This window comes from Macaca mulatta, chromosome 12, assembly GCF_049350105.2.
Source record: "Macaca mulatta isolate MMU2019108-1 chromosome 12, T2T-MMU8v2.0, whole genome shotgun sequence".
Taxonomy (NCBI): Eukaryota; Metazoa; Chordata; class Mammalia; order Primates; family Cercopithecidae; genus Macaca; species Macaca mulatta.
In genome coordinates this window covers 54,654,972-54,674,097 of record NC_133417.1, presented here as the reverse complement: position 1 = coordinate 54,674,097, position 19,126 = coordinate 54,654,972, and the positions used below count along the sequence as shown (strand labels likewise).

The 19,126-nt window shown below is 38.4% G+C and overlaps 1 protein-coding gene across 3 annotated transcripts in view; it reads right to left on the bottom strand.

The window, feature by feature from the left end:
- Positions 1-19,126, bottom strand: part of LOC144333309 (uncharacterized) — a 263,646-nt gene that overhangs the window by 183,446 nt on the left and 61,074 nt on the right. The window contains exon 2 of one of the 3 annotated variants that reach the window (XR_013401867.1): positions 8,300-8,512. The exons of the other annotated variants lie outside the window; for them this stretch is intronic. The gene's annotated coding sequence lies outside the window, so the exon portion shown is untranslated. Of the gene's footprint in view, positions 1-8,299; positions 8,513-19,126 lie in introns of those variants that run through there. 3 annotated transcript variants of the gene reach the window in all.

The following is a 19,126-nucleotide window of genomic DNA, read 5'->3' as shown; positions in this document are numbered from 1 at the left end:
TGAATAAGAAAGAAAAGGTCAACAAAACTCCTAAATGACCGATAAATACATATTAGTAAAATTGATCTGAAAGAAATTAGGTGGACAAATCAATTTTACTTTCATATGAAAGCTCAGGGGATGCATGATACTTGCTTGGTACTGCATTAACTCTTTAGAATTACAAAATTACCTTCTATAAATTTCTATGTTTTAAATGATACTTTTGTGCTCTAAGACATAAGGTTCATAAATAACATCCGAGAGTAACATTCTTACTTAGGAAACTGAATGAGGTTCTGATTAGTGGTTGATTTTGGTGATATCAGAGTGCAGAAACAACTAAATGTCTTTAACTTTGGTCTCTCAGACAATGCACCATTATACCAGTTAGCTGCACTCTCAATCAGAACAAGTTTGCCATTAAGTTCCAGAAACCTGATCATGAGTGTGTACTGATGAAGGGCAATGTAGAAAGCAAAGATGAAATTATTCACCCCATGGGGCTCCAATCTCAGTAAATAGGAGAATAGAATAGTAGAGTGCAAACATGGAAAAAAAAATATTTCTTTTTAATTTCTCTTGGACCATGTGTCTCTTTTTTTCCCCCATTTCCTCTTCTCTCTAGTCAAGTGTACAAATACACACACACACACACACACACAGAGTTCTTGCAATATTAGGAAACTCTGTGTCACCAACTTTACCTTCCAAATGCCTACCTATCCTTGAGCCCTAGCTACCTCTGTGAAGGCTTTTTTATCCCTTAGCACCGTATCATATCTTCCCACTCTGACCATGTTAGTCTGCACATTATTCAATTTTGTGAATATTTTTGTGCTTGCCTCAAGTCAAATACAGAATGGCAACACCAAACAAGGCAGGGCAAGTACCTCATGCATTGTGATATAGCTCAGAGGCCTAGTCTATCTTATTGCTGTATCTTAACTCCTAGTGAAATGCCAATCATGGCCAAGATAGTTAATAGATATCTTTTGGATGACTGAATGAACAAAAATGAACAAATGGCATTGTATGATTATTCAGAAGACATAAACATGGCCAATTATGAAGACCAAATGTTCAGTCTGGTATGACTTGGCTACATTTACATCATCCTAGGCTTTATTAATCAAATTTCAACTGAGGTGAACCTGAATTCATTCATTCAACTTGTACAGTTAATATTAATTGAACACCTGGTCTGGGCAAGATGCTATGCCAACACTGATACAACACTGAGCAAAACAGGCATCAGGGTCCCTGGTTAAAATGTGATGAAAAATAGGTTTCAATCCATAAATGCCAATAAATTTAGAACCATGCTCTTTGGGATATTCAAGATATAGTTTGATAAAACTGCCAGGAAATAAGTATTATGACATAAACTTATTTCATACTGGATTCCCCTCAAGCGTTATCTGTAAGACACGATGAAATACAGTACATGCCAGAAGGAAAGTGGGAACACTCCACCTGAGAAATCGTCTGTGCCATTCTTTCAGCCTGAGCACTGTTTATCTTGAAAACTTACTGCTCCTGGCCTTGCTCCAAGGCAAGCAATCCAATGAATCATGAGGATTTTCTCTTTGGGATCAGTTTTAAGCAGCAATGGCAAACAGGCTGTCCCAGTAAAAACATGTCTTAAGGAAAGAAAATTCCATATTTTTCTTCTAATAGACAGAAGTCTCATAAATTTTGGAGTTAAGAAATTCCTATTTTCAAGTGGTATTACCCCAGATTTCTTATGAATATAATGTCTGAGTTGAAAAACACAGACCTGCTCTTTAAAACTCAGAAATTATTCTAAATCTAGATTTGGACTTATGCTTAAAACATAATTTGGGGGTGAACAGAGAAAAGGAGCATTAATATTCCCATACTGAAGGAGATTGAGCTAAATCAGGATAAATTATAATTCTGGCTTCACCAGTCTTCTTTCATGAGAATTTTCACAAACCTTCTCTGTCCTGTGTCTTTTCCATGCAAATTGAATTGATCACTTGAGATACATGGTAAGATTCAAATGAATGAGCAGCTATGACCTGGTCTTTAACAAATTAACAAATTAAGTGGACTGAATCTTTTTAAAGCAATGGTATCAGGGGTCACAGATAAAACATTAGGTGGACTTTCTTACAGTAAAATGAGGACTGCACTGTATTACCTACCATTGCTAAACCAAAGTACCAGTCTAAACAATTCCATTTTATGCTAGTGTAAAACTTCTCTTATGCTAAAAATTATATTGTGAAACACAGTATAACAACAATCATTTTTAAAAGTTTGACTCCCTTATATGACATTTTCCTCAACTAGATTAATTACAACATTTTAAGAACAAATTTCTTGGTATCATTTAGATTGTAAAACAGTAAAAATAAATAAATGAAATAACACTATGCTGAGTATTTACTGCTGTCAAATATAATTTATTTACATATTAAAGATCACTATTCTTACATTTGTCACTTGAATCAATGAATCTACAAATACATTTAGTCTGACAGTTCTTTAGAGATAAATATCACTGTTTTTACTCATATTAATAACATGTATTCCACTTACATTATAATATGTAGAGCAGTTGACTCTTGAATAACATGGGTTTAAACTGCACAGATTTACTTACATATAGATTTTATTATGCCTCTGCACTCCGAGACAGCAAGACCAGGCCCTTTTCTTCCTCCTCCTCCTCAGCCTACTGTACATGAAGATAACAAGGATGAAGACCGCTATGATGATCTACTTCCACTTAATAGTAAATACATTTTCTCTTCCTTATGATTTTCTTAACATTTTCTTCTCTCCTGCTTATGTTATTATAAGACTATAGTATGTAATACATATAACATATAAACTGTGTGTTAATCAATGCTTATGTTATTGGTAAGGCTTCCATTCAACAGCAGTCTATTAGTAGTTACTGTTCTTGGGGAGTCAAAAGTTATGCACGGATTTTCCACTGCACTGGGGTTGGTGTCCCTAGAGTTGTTCAAGGGTCAACTGTAGTATGCAGTTGTGGAAAACACTGGGAAAGAACAAATGTATATGACTAAGAAATGGGTAAATTATAAGGTATGACTGACAACTTTTAAGAATTCAAAATACTACTACACATAAAAGAATCATTTCCAAGCTTAAGTGTGAAACATCATAGAAGGTCTAAATTCATCTCAAACACTCAATTTATCTCAAACACTTTCCTAATATCCTAATATTCTCAAATCCCACCTCAGATTAATGAGTTTAACTTAAAGAAAAATAAAAGGCCAGAATGACATTTAAAGCTTTTGATGGAAAGGGAAAGAAAAAAACAGAGTAAAACAAAATGTTCTAAATGAATATAGATGTTGAAATGGTCAAAAGTCAATCAAGAATCACAGGCGAACATGCTTAAATCAGTTGTCATTTATTTCTGTGGAGACAGAACCACAAAATGGATCTGACTTAAATGGATGTTATTTATGAAGATTTTCCAGACTATGAGATTAGCTAAACCCACTCAAAGTGGGGTTACAGAAGGCAGAGCTTTGCTAGAGAAAATTTAAAATTGGGTAATATCTCACTGGTATTAACTAACTTATGTGAATCTCCTTGCAGGGTGTGAAATTGACGAGATGGCCATTCAGGTTTTCCTTTGGCTTGGAAGCATATGGTAACATATGGTAATATTTTGAGATTCCATAGAAAGGCTAGTCATTCACCATCTTCAATAATGGACATACATAGGGATGGGAAACAAATGCATTAAATGTCAGTTCTAAGACCTCCTTGATAGTATCATGAAAATTATTTATTCAGGTTTTCTAGTGATTATCTTTTCTATGATTTTGCTTCTATAAAAAGGGAAAACCTGCTATAAAGATCTGTGGGTTCACTTCCAATATTACATGGCTCAATTTTGGAACACTTAAGATAATTACTACTTTATGTGGTTAAAATATGCTCAAAGAATCTCTTTTTGGTGATGTTTTTAAAAGTCATTCTTAAATCAATGGGACCCTGTTGTCTTGTATTTTTGCCACCATTTCTACTATTATGGCAACTGGTCATCTTTTAATAATAATATTCACTAACTTCTTGCTTGAACTGATCACATTTTAGGGACGGATTATGTGAAAGATTATTGTGCTCACTACCTAATGCTTATTGTTAGTAATATCCAATAATGTTTCAAGTGGCCTCTATAAACCTTGCTCAATTTTTCATCTAACAATTTATTTTGATAAAATACAGAAAACTGTCCCAGTGATACATGTTACTCATTACTTTAATTATTCAACAGAGCAATAACAAATACTCTATGAAGTATAATCTAAATTGAACTAAACACATCAAAATAAACGAATAGTTCATCCTTGATTTTTATTGTTTATTCAATTGCTGCTTAATTAGAAAAATGCTATTATTTAGATTACAGATCCCTATCACTGTAAAATTCCACAAGACTCTACTATAAAACTATTATTAACTTTAGAACCAGTGATTACTTTCCTCAAGCCAACAATAATGAAGACTAAATTAGTATTTCAGCAAAATTGAAAGTTGGGCTGCCCAAGATAAAACTTCAATGGGGGCACCAATAAATATGTAAATGGTTTCCATATTTTCAGCATTTATTTAAATCCTTTCAGAACAACTATTATTTTACTTTGATAGTTATTTGAAAGCAAATAGAAATTCAATTTAGTTATATATAAATTCCAAAGAGAAGAAAATGTTTTAGTCATCACAATTTTGTGCAGACTATCTTAAAATCACGTGAGTCATAGAACCCATCAGAACTTCCAGAAATAGAGCCATAGAAAAGAATAGTATCAAAATAAATTAAATTCACTTTTATACAGCTTGATTCATTAGCTCAGTCATATCAGCATAACTTTTGCCTATTAAACTCAACAAATTAATTTTATTCAGTTCATCCCACAACTTTGTAATACTCAGCTTTTTTAATCTACATATGAGCAATGAGAATTAGTAAGGAACATATTTATTGAGTGCTTAGCAAAATTACAAAGTGTCATCTTAATGACAAGTAACCCCACTAAGAGGGCATCACAATCCCCCATATTCATACACTTATCCATAGTATTATAATCTAAGCCTAACAGATTGAGCTCTTCTTTCTTGAAGTCCAGTGCACATTGTACACAAGCATAAGAAGCTAGTATGGAATAAACCAAGTGAAGGTTAAGACATATATGGAAAAGTCAAATGTAGTCAGCTCCATGTTCAGGAGCCATCTTTATAACGAATGCCACAGGACCGGTCCTTATAACTCTGAAACATGTTGTTCAGCTATAACACATGCTGCTGCACTCCCTGCAAAACCTAAAATTTTGGGCTTCATACGCTTCCATTAAAGTCAACTAGAAGCAGTTGTGAGCTATTGTTATATCTAGGACCAAAATAGCAGCAAAAATCCAACCAAGAATATTTATCCCACCATCATCTAGCTAACATACACATTAACAACATATGAACGACCTGTAATTCTGTATGTAAGAATCAACCCAAGGAATGATCCCCACCTCCAGAAGGCTTAGGTGTCACTGACTGGAAAGAAGCATAATTTCATTATTTCCCTTGTTTAGCTTTTGTTTGTTGTTCCTCTGTCATGGAGGCAGCAAAAACAAATTATTTGGGGGAGCCAGTTTGGCTTCTACAGCAGCTGTACCAGTCACATGCGTCATGATGCATGATGAGATTGCCAAATGTTCATTGTTTAAATATGGCCCAATTTACTAGGGTCCAAGTTATAATTAGGTTTTTTCTTTGAATTTTAAAAGGAAAAAAGTAAAGACACAAACTCCTAATACATGTAATTAAGACTAGCAGCCTTAACCTAGCAGGTTTTTAGAGACACTCTTACTGTCACTCTAAATATAGGTTCCCTGCTGAGAGCATAATTACAGTTTTTGTTGCACTTCATACTGTCTACCTCCTAGAGAGCTAACACTGTTTGTTATTAAAAGAAGACTCTGTCATATCAGTGTTCACCTCTGCATGTAATGTCTCTCCTTGTTGCTGCTTACCTTCTACCTACTCTTTTGGTGTGAAGAGGGGAAAAGGGGCTAATAAAATATAGAGACTTAGTAAATTTTAACAAGTTGCAGTTAATGGGGTGATTTTCCCCTCTCCTTCTACCAAAAGGAGGCCTATCTCCTCAATTTGACACACTTGCATTCTAAATCCATTGCTTGCCTTTTCTTTATTGTGCCTATAAACCAGGCTGGAATGAAAAGCAAACTTACAGAATCCTAACTACCTAAGCTAGGATGGCGGGAAATTCCATTTCAAATTAAACAGCACAGTTTTAATCCATTAAACCTTTCGACTACATTTATATTTAACACAAAGGTGGTGGCCAAATCTTTTCTACTGATTGACAGCAAGTACTTTGAGTAGGGCTTGGGTAGCAAAGTGCATTCAGTTTCCAAAACAATTCTATAAAACCGTAGTCCTTTTTTAAAAGAAAGAACTTGACCTACAGAGAACATTTATCAGAGCTTTGATAACTACATATTTCCAGTCATTTAAATAGAATGGCAGCCAATGGATTTCTTTTTCCCCAGATTTACTATCCTCAGTATTAAAGTCACTATGCAGTCATTGACAGTTTTTCTGAACCTGCTTTGCATATCTCACCAGGCTATGACATCTCATTATGTGTTGTAACCTGCTCTGACAAGTCTGGCTCAAAAAAAGACTGTTTTCTGGGTGGAATTTTTTTTACTATTATTTTTAATCTGTTAAAGCTATATATAATCTATCTGCAAATGAAATACACAGTTGTTCATAAAACTTCAAGATTTTAAAAAAATCATAAATGAAAATCTTGGATCAGGGAGGATTTGTTAACATTGCTTTCTCCAAGGTGCATTCAGATGTAACCATTCATTTGAGAGAAATATAATATTTCCAATGATGATCATGTACAGTTGAAATTGGGTTTTTAATATCCTGAACAAAAACCTAACTATGCTTTTCAACCAGAAAGGTAAATTTCAACAATTTATTATAATTTAGTAATTATATAATTACTAAAATGTAATGTAAATTATGGAAGATCCATAGAATGGAAGAATCAAAATGTAGTTGAAAGGAATGAAATACGTTATAATATACTGATTTTAAAAATACCCAAGAAACAGTGATAAGGGAAAAAGAAAATTACAGAATATATATGCAGCAAAATTTTTTTAAAAAATCATTCAAAAACCAAACTATTTACACATGCACAGGTATATGTTATTTGTTTTTAAAAGCCTGGAAAGATACACACCACATTAATAACTTTGGGATATATTTGGTAGAGTGAAATTGAGAGACCATATTAGTTTCCTATTGCCACTGTTGTAATTTGCCACAAACTTAGTGGCTTTTAAAAAAAAATGAATTTGAAATACTATGCAGCCATAAAGAAGAATGAAATCATGTCCTTTGCAGCAACACAGATGCTGCTGGAGGCCATAATCCTAAACAAACGAAATACTGCATGTTCTCGCAAGTGGAAGCTAAATATTGGGTACACATGGACATAAAGACAAGAAAAATAGATAATGGGGACTACTAGAAGGGGAGAAAGGTAAGGGGGTGAGTGCAGAAAAACTACCTATTGGGTACTATGCTCACTACGTAGGTGGGTTCAATCATATTCCAAACCTGAGAATCACACAATATACTCATGTAACAAAACTACACCCATATGACACCCACTAATTCTAAAATAAAAGTTGAAAATGAAAAATCAAAACAAAACATGAATTGATTATCTTACACTTAGAGGAGAGAAATCCAAAATCAGTTTCACTGAGCTAAAGTCAAGGTGTTGGCAGAGATGGTTCTTTCTGGGGCTCTAAGGGAGAATCTATTTCTTTACCTTTTTCAGCTTCTAGAGGCTACCTGCACTAGATGATTTGCGGCCTCTTTCTTGCTTCACTCCCACCACCTGCTTCAATGGCCACATCTTCCACTGCTGACTTAGATCCTCCTGCCTCTTTTCAGAAGGACACTTGTCATTACTTTGAGCCTGCCTGGATAATCCAAGAGTATTTCTTCATCTCAAAATCTTTAACTCCCTTTATCATGTAAAGTAACATCCACAGGACCCAGGGATTAGGCTATGAACATCTTTAGAGAGGCCATTATTCAGCATACCACAAAGTACTTTAGCTCTCTTGAATAGTGCTTGAGTTGTACAATTGGAATGCATTTATATATTAATAATACAATTCAAAATAGAAAACAAAAAGACTGGGCACCGTGGTTCATGCCTGTAATCCCAGAACTTTGGGAGACCAAGGTGGGCAGATCACCTGAGGTCAGGAGTTCAAGACCAGCCTGGCCAACCTGGTGACACCCCGTCTCTAATGAAAATACAAAAATTAGCCGGGCATGGTTGTGTGTACCTGTAATCCCAGCTACTTGGGAGGCTGAGGCAGGAGAATCACTTGAATCCAGGAGGCAGAAGTTGCAGTGAGCCAAGACTGCGCCACTGCATTCCAGCCTGGGCGACACAGCAAATCTGTTTCAAAAAAAAAAAAGAATTTTATTTCTTTCTCTTTTAAAAATATTTGAGGTAGTCAGAAGATCACAAAAAAAGTGTTACTTTCTACAGAAATTTCATTCTTTTTTTTTCCTGCCCCTTCAAGTTCCTATTCTCTCCACTCCCTCTCCTTACTTCCTGGTTCTGCACCTACATTACAGGATTCTATACCTATATTAAAAGCTTATACCTCATATCTTCCCCTGAAAGTATTATACAATATGAATCGTGGCACAATTGGGCCAAACTTAACTGCACATACATCTCTGCCAACACCTTGACTTTAGCACATAGGATGAAGAATATATCTTAATGCATCAAACAAATGTTATTTGCAACCTTAGTATATGCAAGCAAATGTGCAAAGCACTAGGAATATTGGTATTAAAAGCCCTACCTGTTGGAGAGTTCATAATCTAGTGAAAAAGACCCACATGCAAATAAATCACCACAATGTCATATAATGTGGCATCACAGAAATGTGCACAATAGGCTATAGGAACTTGACAGAAAATATTTCTATCTGAAGTGCCAGGTGATAATGGTGAAAGAGGTGATTCAAAAGAATTCATGGAGGAGGGGTTGTCTGACCTGGGATTTCAAGATAAGGAACGAGTAGGAATGCACACTTGGTAGGAGCCAAGTGTGGTTAGAGGGCTGAGGTAGAGGTAATGGCACAACCCAGCCAGGAACAGCCAGATTCAGGGCAGGGCCAAAGATTGGCTGAATGTCTGCTTTATCTCCATTGACTAAAAGTTAGTCTAAAAAACTACCTAGAGGACACATCATAAAGGGTTACACAAATTCTGCCACAAGGTTTTCACATTACCCCTCAGGTCCAGGAGAATTCTGGAAAGGCTGAAGTCAGGCTGTGACTTCGTCACATAGAATTTCAGCAGACAATCTGACAGCAGTGAGTGAGGTGGATTGAAGGTGGGGAAGACTGGAGGCAGGCTGCCCATAAAGATGGTGTCACAACAATCCAGGTGGGAGATGATGCTGGCCAGACAAAAGACCCCTTTCATGACACTCAGGCCTCAGGTCAAATCTTACTCCTTAGACTTCAGTGAGATCTCTATACCCCGCTTTGTCTCCCTATTCTCCTATCTATTTCCCATCTCTATCACATTGCTAGTGTTACAGTTTTCAGAATAGTCATTACTCTCATAAATTATTCCCTGTGTCTACTTGTCTATTTTCTCCCTCCCCAGTAGGAAAAAAGCTCAACGAGGGAAGGGAGGTTGGCTATCTTGCTTTCTCCTGTAATTCAAGTGCCTAGAACAGTACCTAGCATGCAACTGGCATTCAACAAGTATTTGGTGAATGAATGAATGAGTTATTCAAAGAATAACATGGTGCATTTGATGTTAGCCCATGACAGAGATATCTGTGGGCTCTCACTAGCCCATAGTCATAGAATTATAAAATCAGCTGAGGCACCAATGAGTAATCTATTCAGCAACTTCCTTGTATACAGCAAGGTAGAAGAGTTCTACTGGAAGAGTTTAAGTTAGAATTCTCAGCTGCGGTCCAGTATGTCCCCCAGTTATTCCTAACGGAAAAAATCCCTGTTCCTTTGTCTTCTTTCCATGATTATAAAACTGCAATTTTAAAACTGAAAAATGTTTTTATTTTTGTAAGTTATTGGAGTGCAGGAAGAGCAAGAAGGAACCAGCACAGCTAAATTGCTACATAGCCATATCTGATGCAGACCTGATGATGCATGGCCGATGAGGCTCTGGTGGCCGCTTACAAAATGAACATTGTCATCAGCACCTCGGCCTCAACTCTGAGCATTCTAGGCTTTCTGGGGCCCTTGCTATTATGAGGCATACTACAGGCAAATGTGGTTAGGAGCTACTTTTGAGTAAAGCATGCCAAGGAGCATGAAGAGAAATGAAATGAAGTCAAAATGCACAGAACAAAGAGATTGCAACCCTCCTCCCTCTTTCCCCTTCTGAACTAAACATCTGTGCTATCTAAAAGATTTCTAGTTACATTTATAATGTCCTGTGTTTTAGATAGGATGCACTGTGGTCTAGTGGAATAAGTTATATCCTGTGTATCATGAGGCCATAGAAAGAACTGCCTCTTGTAACTTTCCCAATAATGTTTCTGCCTCCTAAAGAATTTGCTCAAGAGGTAACATAAGCAAGTGGGAGAAAAATGGGCTTTGGAATCAGAAAATCTTGATACTTGAAAAACTGATGATCTTGCACAAGCCAGTAAGTCTTTCTAAACTTCCTTATCTGTAAAATAGAGATGATAACAACAGTGTGTACTAGCTGAGAGAGTGTATTTAAAAGCATCTGGAACCGAGCGGGTACATGATAAATGTTCCTCCTTTCAGGCCCTGGGTGATTCAGCTAACATTAAAAAGCTGCAGCTGAAGTACCTGGACTCACAGAAAGTTAATTTTACTAGGGCAGAAGAGGAGAAGGTAGGAAAAGTCAACGTTCATGAAACTGCCAGTGACCATTCTGCTGCTGCAGTTGCAACTCAAGGCTGGTGCTGGTAAGGAACAGTGGAGTTGGCCTGGCACCAACAACCCTCTCCCAACGGAATCTTTTTAACAAGCTCTCATTGACCTTTTCTACCTTTCCACACCAAATGCTATCCCGAAATAAATTAAAGGGGTCAAATTTCAGGAAAAAAAAATTGATGAGGACAAAATTGTGGATTTCACGGGATCATTAGATACTTTGTGGAGCAGGATTTTTCTTTTTGGGGACACTTTGACATGTCTTCACTCGAAAACAGTGAAAATTTCCCATATGACTATTATAATTTTGTTTACTATATGTTTTTAATTTCACTATTTACTTTTTTGTTAAAACATAATCACAAATTTAACAGGCAAAGAAGTTAGCAATTAGGGAGGTGTGAAAGAAGCTTCTTATAATTGAATATCTGAGCACAAGCATCTCATTTTTGCAAAAATATCTCTACAGAGTAGGCTGATAGGTTTGCCTGACAATTTATTCCATTACCAAGCCAAATTCTCCATCCCAATATAGATACATAAAAGTTAAACATTTGTTTAATCATAGGTGTTTTTGCTAGGTTCGCTCAGTTTATCTTAAGTAAAAGGTGGAGTTATTTTAGAATAAAAAGAGAAAATGAGGGATTGCAAATCTCATAGAATACAAGAAGAATGTGCAGGAGATCACTCAAGATGGTGGGAAAAGTTACAGGGAAAAATGCAAACCTTCTTGGAAGGCTGGGAGGTTTTGCAAAGATCCAGGAGAGAATAAAAGCTGAAGGCAGTTAATTCTATTACCCTGAAGCAGAGGGCAAAAAGTAGGTACAAGGGAATGTAAGGGAGTTTATCTAGATAAGTTTATTTACTTATGTTGTCTGGAAACCGACCTTTGATCATTTGCAAGACTGCTCCCTGCAAGGGGGGATGACAATATTAATTATCCACAGGTTGTGTTGGCTCCAGGCCTTTGTCATTAAATCTGTACTAAATAAATACAAACGGCTCCAGTTTATTAGGGCTGCACTCTCATGGGCAGTGCTAGGCTGTGCAGTCCTCTAGCCGCACTGTCAGGCAAAGTACCTGTGTCTGTGTACTACTTTCATCTGTTGCTTGGCCACAGTCTGCGGGACAGACTCGGCAAGAGAATACTAGCATGAGGCCTCGTAGAAACTGGAGTTCTAGAGCAACAGCATTTCTCAAAATCTTAGCAGGGAAAGTTCATGAAGTTCTTATCTACCATTGAAGGGATTTGGCTGTACCACAAGTGCCCATCTGCTCCATTCTCCAAACCACATACACTGAAGTCCTCACCACAAATGTGCAGGTTTTCTCTGTCTCGTATTCCTGCTCACTGATAGTTTCTGCTTCCTCATAGTCTCAGCTTCTTAAAGACCTGCTTTAACCTTCAGGGCCACTTCACCTCATAACTTCTCTCCATTGGAAAAGTTAAATAACACACTTACTGTCACACGAACAATGAGTGGTAGGGCTAGGATTAGAATCCTGACAGTCAGCCACCAGCCAGTGCCTGACAGACGATTAATACTTGAGTTTGATAGGAACCCAGCAGCTGCTTGTAGTTGGCTTTCTCAATTTTTTAAGACCTCAAATTTCTAGACATTCTTTATTACCTTTATTTATACTGGAGATTTGCAAATTTTCTCCTGAATTCATCTATCTCATAATACAATACTAAACAAAAAAAACTAAAACACAATATACACTATTATTCTGGCATTTCTCAACACTCCAAGTTATAGACTCAGTAGGTTTGATGGGGCCTTATTTGCAGATTATGGAAAAGAACAGATTTTCCAAATGTTTTGAAGCTATGTAATGTGGATCTTCATTTTCCAGGCTTGATATCAATTCCCTCACCATCCCCACTGCTCAAATACATTTTAGTTTAGTTTAGTTTTGGTTTTGTTTTGCAGCACTCCACTTCCAATAACAATTTCAGGCATTAAAATAGTATCAATTGACATAACAAACATGAGCCTAAAAGCATACAATGGCTCAGACATATTAAAAATTTTCTTTATTCTCACAGGAAGTCCAAAATCAGTATTCATTATCAGCAGGAGCCTCTCCTCTAAGCAGAGATTTAGGATCACAGGCTCCTCCCATCTTGTGGCTGCATCATCTTCACCTTTGGCCCAAGCTCATCATGCTCGTCTGCAGATGACCAAGAGGGAATGGGTAAGAATGTTCTATGAGTGAGAATAACTTTGGGAGACAGGTGTCTCTGCTATAGAGCATGACAACTATTAGCCAATTATTCAATCTTATTATTAAAGTAACTACCCAGTCACTTCATTCCCAGTCACCCAACTATAAATTAGCTAAGCCATGATGACATCTTAGGGCTTGCTTTGGGACATTTTTCATCCAGCCCCTGTTGAACAAAAAATGAACGCCATCCTGCTTTCTCTTACAAGCCCAGCCAGATGTATCCCGCTCTTCTAGAAAATCATTTTTGGTGAACACTATCCCATGATGACTCCCCTCCAATTCTGTGTTCCTTTAGTATAAAATGCATCCCACTAGTATGTACTTATTTTTTATACTCTATGGAAGACATTGGCAAGCTTTGTCTTTTTCCATAAAAGGCCAGATAGTAAACATTTTAGGCTTTGTAGGACATACAATCTCTGTTCCAACTACTCAAGTTTGACAAAGCAGCTATAGATAATATGTAAATGAATGAGAATGGTTATGTTCCAATAAAACTTTAGGTGACAAGAGAGACTTGGCCCACAGGCTGTAGTTTCCTGACATCTGCTCTATCAGTAAAAAAGGTAATCTAGGGTTTGTTTGTTGTTGTTGTTTCTGGTGGTGGTGATGGTGGTGTTTTCTTTGGTTTAACCCTTTGCAATGCACAGAGTAAAGTTTATCTCAATAAAAGCACAGATTCTAAGTGTGGGGATGTAGACCCATCTCCCACTCTGGCAACATCCCTGCTTTAAGTCAGGGAAGCAATACTTCTACTTCGTAGTGAAGTGATAGGGAAGCTGTTTCTGTCAGAAAAAGAGAGATAACTGTCAGTGTCACAAAGTTACTCCCTCTAAAACCACATGTACAAAGAAAATCTACATCATTTGGGTTACAACTGCCTGGATCTTCTTCTTAAAGCCTGTTAGCAACAGGATGAAGTTAACATTTAGTTCAATCCAATAACCTTATGATATGTTAAGTGCTTTTAAAAAATAAAGTGTAGTCTCTATAGGTAGAATGCACTCAGTCGATTAGATTCCTAGCCTCCTACCCCAGGTTTCACACCAAGATCGCTATCTAAAGCTTTAGGGCCTTAGGGATAAAGAAGTTCTCATATCCATAGATGTCTTCTATGTCCCCTAGTCTCTTCAGCAATGTTGCTTGTCTTCTCAGTTGCTATTCATCTTGCTGGAATTCACAGATAATGGGAGGCTCTGGTGAAGAGCAGGTCTTTCTCTGCCCAGTGGTTTGGCACCAGCTACTCAGCCTCATCTCTGATTCAGCCTCATCTCAGCTTTCCATGACACTACGCATCCCTCTAAATGTCTCTACAGTTTCCATACAGTTCCATGGCCTGGGTTGTCAGCTCTCAGCTCTGCTGAAGGGTGACTCACTCCTTGTGACTCTGGTTAGTGTGTCTGCTGATATTCAACATACCTGCCTTTCATATCCTCTCCACTCAGGGCCACAAAGGAATCTGGTTTACACAACCACACAATACACAGAAATGCAATGTCTTAGGAAAGCTGTACTCCAGCAGTCCCTCAGCTTATCCATGCTGCCCCACTGAATTTATTGGGTGAGAGAGGAACCTGCTAGGAAGTCGAATCCCAGGATTTCTCCAGTTTGGTTCTAACAGTGGAGAAAAAAAAAATGATCCTGACATCTACTTTCCTCTACCTCTCTGTGACTCACTCCCCTCTCCCTGTCCTTCCATTATATCTGCCTTCTACAATGGGTCTGAAGTTTTTATTGTTGTTCTTGTATCTCTGCCAGGTTTTGGTATCAGGATGATGCTGGTCTCTTAAAATGAGTTAGGGAGGAGTCCTTCCTTTTCAATTGTTTGGAATAGTTTCAGAAGAAAGGGTATCAGCTCCTCCTTGTACCTCTGGTAGAATTCAGCTATAAGTCTGTCTTGTCCTGGGCTTTTTTTGTTGGTAGGCTATTTATTACCACCTCAATTTCAGAACTTGTTATTGATCTATTCAGGGATTCAGCCTCTTCCTGGTTCCATCTTGGGAGGGTGTACGTATCCAGGAATTTATCTATTTCTTCTAGATTTTCTAGTTTATTTGCAGAGGTGTTTATAGTATTCCCTGATGGTTTTTGCATTTCTCTGGGGTCAGTGGTGATAACCCCTTTATTAGTTTCTACTGTGTCTATTTGTTTCTTCTTTCTTATTAGTCTAGCTAGAGGTTTATCTATTTTATTAATTTTTTTTTCAAAGAACCAGCACCTGGATTCATTGATTTTTTGAAGGGTTTTTCCTGTCTCTAGCTCCTTCAGTTCTGCTCTGATCTTGGTTACTTCTTGTCTTCTGCAAGCTTTGGAAAGTTTTTCCATTTATTTGTGTCCTCTCTGATATCCTTCAGCAGTGATTTGTAGTTCTGCTTGAAGAGGTCTTTGGGGTTTGTTTGCTCTTGGTTCTCTCATTCTTTTAGTTGTGATGTCAGGATGTTGATTTGAGATCTTTCTAGCTTTTAGATGTGGGCATTTAGTGCTATAAATTTCTCTCTCAACACTGCTTCAGCTGCATCCCAGAGATTCTGGTACATTGCCTCTCTGTTCTCATCAGTTTTAAAAAACTTCTTGATTTCTGCCATAATTTCATTATTTCGCCAGGAGTCATTTAGGAGCAAGTTGTTCAACTTCCACATAGTTGTGTGGTTTTGAACGAGTTTCTTAATCTCGAATTCTAATTTGATTATGCTGTGGTCTGAGAGACTTATGATTTCACTTCTTTTGCATTTGCTGAGGAGTGATTTACTTCCAATAATGTGATGAATTTTAGGGTAAGTGCTACGTGATGCTGAGAAGAAAGTATATTCTGTTATTTTTGGGTGAAAAGTTCTGTAGATATCTATCAGGTCCACTTGATCCAGAGCTGAGTTCAAGTCCTGAATACATTTGTTAATTTTCTGTCTCGACAAACTAATATTGACAGTGGGTGTTAAAGTCTCCCATTATTATTGTGTGGGAGTCCAAGTCTCTTCACAGGTCTCTAAGAACTTGTTTTATGACTCTGGATGCTCCTGTATTGGATGCATATAAATTTAGGTTAGCTCTTCTTGTTGACTTGATCCCTTTACCATTATGTAATGCCCTTCTTTGTCTTTTTTCATCTTTGTTGGTTTAAAGTCTGTTTTGTCAGAAACTAGGATTGCAAACCCTGCTTTTTTCTGCTTTCCATTTGCTTGGTTAATTTTCCTTTATCTCTTTATATTGAGCCTGTGTGTGTCTCTGCATATGAGACAGGTCTCTGGAATACAGCACACTGGTAGATCTTGACTTTTTATCCAGCTTTCCATTCTGTGTCTTTTAATTGGGGCATTTAGCCCATTTACACTTAAGGCTAATATTGGTATGTGTGAATTTGATCCTGTCATCATGATGCTAGCTCGTTATTTTGTAGACTTGTTTATGTAGTTGCTTCATAGTGCCATTGGTCTGTGTACTTCAATGAGTTTTTCTAGTGGCTAGTAATGATTTTTCTTGTCCATATTTAATGCTTCTTTCAGGAGCTCTTGCAAAGCAGGCCTGGTGGCAATGAATTCCCTCAGCATTTGCTTCTCTGAAAAAGATTTTATTTCTTCTCTGTTTATGAAGCTTAGTTTGGCCAGATATTAAATTCTAGGTCGGAAATTCTTTTGAGTGTTGAGTATTGGCCCCCATTCTCTTCTGGCTTGTAGGGTTTCCACTGAGAGGTCTGCTGCTAGTCTGATGGGCTTCTCTTTATAGGTGACCTGGCCTTTCTCTTAGGCTGCTCTTAACGTTTTCTTTTTTATTTCAACCTTGGAGAATCTGATGATTGTGTGACTTGGAGTTAATCTTCTCATGGAATATCTTACTGGGGTTCTCTAGATTTCCTGAATTTGAATGTTGTCCTGTTTTGCTAAGCTGGGGAAGTTCTCCTGGATGATATCCTGAAGTGTGTTTTCCAGCATGGTTCCATTCTCCCTGTCTCTTTCAGGTACCCCAGTCAGTCGGAGTTTCTGTTTTTTGTTTGTTTTGTTTTCACATAATCCCATAGTTCTTGGAAGTTTTGTTCATTCCTCTTCATTCTTTTTCTCTAACCTTGTCTGCTTGTCTTATTTCAGCAAGATAGTCTTCAAGCTCTGATATCCTTTCTTCTACTTGGTCTATTGACTATTAATACTTGTGTTTGCATTGTGAAGTTCTCATGTTGTGTTTCTCAGCTCCATCATGTCATTTATGTTCTTCTCTAAACTGGTTAACAGTTCCTGTAATGTTTTATCATAGTTCTTAGCTTCTTTGCAATCGGTTAGAACATACCCCTTTAGCACAGCAAAGCTCATTATTACCCATCTTCTGAAGCCTACTTCTGTCAATTCATCCATCTCAGCCTCAGCCCAGTTCTGTGCCCTTGCTGCAGACATATTGCGATCATTTGGACTTTTGGCTATTTGAGTTTTCAGTGTTTTTGCATTGATTCTTTCTCATCTTCACAAGTTTATCTATCTTTGATCTTTGAGGCTGCTGACCTTTGGATAGGTTTTTTGTGGGTTCTTTTTTGTTGATGTTGTTGTTATTGCTTTGTTTTTCTTTTAGCAGTCAGGCCCTTCTTCCACAGGGCCACTGCAGTTTGCTGGGGATCCACTCCAGATCCTACTTGCCTGGGTCCCTCCCACACCTGGAGGTATCTCCAGTGGAGGCAGCAGAACATCAAAGATGGCAGCCTGCTCCTTCCTCTAGGAGCTCTGTACCAGAAGGGCACCAACTTGATGCCAGCCAGAACTATCAATATGAGGTGTCTAGAGACCCCTGTTGGGAGTTCTCACCCAGTCAGGATGAATGAGATCAGGGACCCCCTCAATTAAGTAGTCTGGCTGCCCCTTAGCAGAGCAGGTATGCTGCACCAGAGGGAATCCCCCTCATGTAGGCTCCCCTGACTCTCCATAGACAGCAGGTAAAAAAGACTAAGACTGCTGATCCATTATACTACCACCGCCCTTCCTCCTAGGGGCTCTTCTTAGGGAAAACAGAATTTTGTCCATAAACCCCTGTCTCACAATGCTAAAAATTCCATAGGGAAGCCCCACCCACTGAGGAAGAATGGGTCAGGGTCCCACTTAAAGAAGCAGTCCGGCCACGAATTGTCACAGCCACTGTGCTGCACTGTAGGGAATTGCTCCCAGTCCAAACTGCCCAGTTTCACTGGCACCAGCCGCAGAGGAAAATGGCCAACTGGGGCAGCAGTGATGGCTGCCGCCCCTCCCACTGGAACTAATTCTTCTTAGGCAGTGCCCAGCCTGTTGCGCTGGCCGACAGGGATTCCAAGCCACTGCGTTTTTGCTGGTGGGGTTCCATGAGAGTGGGGCCCACTGAAAGAGGCTGCTTGGCTCCCTGGCTTCAGACCCCTTCCCAAGGGAGTGGATGGATCTCCTGCCTCACGGGAGTTCCCGGAGCCGGGGTATGCAAAAACTCCTGTGTCTCAGTGCCTGCCCACCTGAGCAGCCACCATGAGTCTGCAAAGATCTGTGTTTGGGACCCAAGGCCCTGGTGACGTGGGCTCACGAGGGGACCTCCTGATACACAGGTTGCAAAGATCCTTGGAGAAAGCATGGTTTTCAGGGCAGAGTAGCACAGTCCCTTACCGCCTCCCTTGGCTGGGGGAAGGAACTCCCTTTGTCTCGTGCAGCGTTCAGGTGGAACCTCATACCACCCTCCTTTTGCTTGCTCTCCATGGATAGTGCCAACCACCGAGTCAGGTACAATGAGAGAACATGGGTACCTCAACTGAAGATGCAGAATTCACTTGCAATTTTCATTCTTTTTAGTGGAAGTCACAGACTTGAGCTGTTTCTATTCGGCCATTTTGGCTGCTTCCCCCGTTTTCTCTCCTTTTTCCCCCTCTTTTGGGAGACTGGGTCTTGCTA